Source organism: Aplysia californica, unplaced genomic scaffold (assembly GCF_000002075.1).
Source record: "Aplysia californica isolate F4 #8 unplaced genomic scaffold, AplCal3.0 scaffold00851, whole genome shotgun sequence".
Lineage (NCBI taxonomy): Eukaryota > Metazoa > Mollusca > Gastropoda > Aplysiida > Aplysiidae > Aplysia > Aplysia californica.
Genome location: NW_004798121.1, coordinates 21,246 through 23,803, shown reverse-complemented (window position 1 = coordinate 23,803; position 2,558 = coordinate 21,246).

The following is a 2,558-nucleotide window of genomic DNA, read 5'->3' as shown; positions in this document are numbered from 1 at the left end:
GTTGACACACTCAAAAAAAACAAAAACAATTTATATCAGTACCAGAATTACTGTATTTTGCGATTTTCTCCTGAAGCTGAGATGACTGTGTTTGTACTGCCTCCAAACCAACAAAATCGACAATCACAATCTACCATTTTCACTCACCGGACAGAAGCAGAATACTGATGCATGTCTCTATTGCAGTCCGCGGCCTTCCATAACACCCTCTACAGAATGGAGAGGCCACACAGGAACTCAAAGGTCTATGGTACGGCGGATTTGAAACCCCCGCCCTATCCACACTGTAAGAATATTTACAAGGAGAATTTGACGTCAAGTATCCAAAAGGACAGAGCCAAGTGGGTGAAGAGCCCAAAACAACAATGTTGGGGATTGGAACAAGGGTTATCCACATTGTAGTCCAGCATGATACCAAAGGAGCTGACATTACATCCGAGTCTAAACCTCCGAGACATTCACTAACTGACGAAACACTTTCAACACTTTGGTGAACACGAACAACACAACGCATCCACTTGGTCTTAGTCTCAGCTTCAATGAAAGTCCCATTTTTCAATACAAACTTAAACCGCTGATAAAACCTAGCAAACTTGACACTGTAAATATTTCACAGCACAACCAACACAATTTAACTCCATAGAATGTGAGACACATTGATCCTACCTGTCAGAGCCACCCTGCGGCTGAGAGCGATACAATATACTAGTAAAAACAACGGAGATACTAAATGAGTTCCCAAAATGCCGACTGCACTGCCAAACAAACACACTTGGACAATTTATCACCACTCCCCCTTTCTTGTTCTATACCTCACCACTCCCCTTTCCTCCATTCCCCACCTCACCAATCCAATTTCCTGCACTCATCTTTCATTGCTCACACAGTTAAAGAACATTTCTGAACCACCTTAGCTTTGAATATCAATCCTCTACATTCTAAATTTCCAAAGAGCAAACATTTCAACAGTTAACTGAGCCCAAGCAAAAAAAATGTCTCAAAACATGGATGCATACCTATAAAATATATTACAAATGAAAACATCATAATAAATAAAAGGAGACTAATTTCGTCAAACAAATCCCATCTCGAACAAAAATACCCCTAGAAATATTGTTTTTAAGATGTGGGACTTTCAATTTTAACATCAATCTCCAACAGAATGAGGCCTTGAGAACTCCCTTGACCAACAAAGTTAAACATGCATTGTTATGGATTCAAACCTGGATCTTTTGAGACTTTGCCCACCATGAATGAGACAAATAGTCTACTTGCTCACGCAGCACCATGAGTCAAGCAACTTTGCAGTTATATTAAAGAAGAACCCCCCCCCCCCAAAAAAAAACAACATAACGCAAGATTGCCTCACCTAAATGCCTCTGTCTTGATGTGCTGGTCTTATGTCAAAATGTCACCACAATGTAAAGGGAACTTTGGTCAATTACAGTCAGCAAAGGTTTAAAGCCTGTACTGCCACAGATTCCATCATTTAAGAGGCAGGTTGTAATGACACTGCCCCAGGAGGTTTGGAAAAAATGCCAGAGCCTTTCGGGCAGAAAAGTGAAATGATGAGGCCATCAGACTGCTACAAGGGAACAAGTGGTGATTAGAATTTTGGGGTCATATTTCGTATTCATGCTTCTGCATTATCAAAACCACCAAAACTCTTTCTCTGCCTCTTACACTCACAAGTACACGCATATAAAAACAAACATAAACCACACAGAAATATACAAAAAACACACACTCACACACAGACTAACACACACATACACACACACTAATCATCACAGCCCAGTGTTTTAAGCAAGATGAGGTTGTGAAAAAAAGGCAAGGTCTAGGATATATCATTATTGCTTCCCTTTGTATGTGTGCACTATGGTACATACAACAGCTTATACATAAGCCGGAACACTGAAGAAATCACAAACACAACTCTTGTCTTACAAACCACGGACAACTCTCACTATTTATGTTCATACTCCCTTATTTTTCTCACTAGAAAATATGGGATACAAATGCATCATTTGCAGAATTACACCCAAAATAATGAAAACTTACGGAAAAGACATTATATCCTCAATAAATAATTAACTGTTTACTCCTTGACCAAGCAGGAAAAGAGAGTAGGTTTATGCAGTATGACACTAAAAGAAAAAACACTGGAAGTCAATTGTCACTGGAGTTTGCATTTCACTATGACCAGCAAAAACACACTCAGCACAGAACTACAAATACATCCATCGTTTATCCTTCCACCATCTCTCTCCTCTTCGCTCTAAGTCTTTCATTTATTTATTTCATTTTCTATCAACATATCCACTCTACCACCTCTTCCCCTGTATATCAACTGTTTCTCAATGCATTACCCATCTCTCTCTCTCTTTCATCCACGACACTTTGCTGTATTCCCGACCCCCATTCTCTCTTTCTTCCTCCTTCTGCCTCTCTTTCTTTATCAAGTTGGGAGTGGCATGTGATCAAGTCTACAAAAGTGGCAGGAGAAAGTAAGAACAACAACAACAATTATTGCACACAGTTGGGGAGGGGTGGGGGGG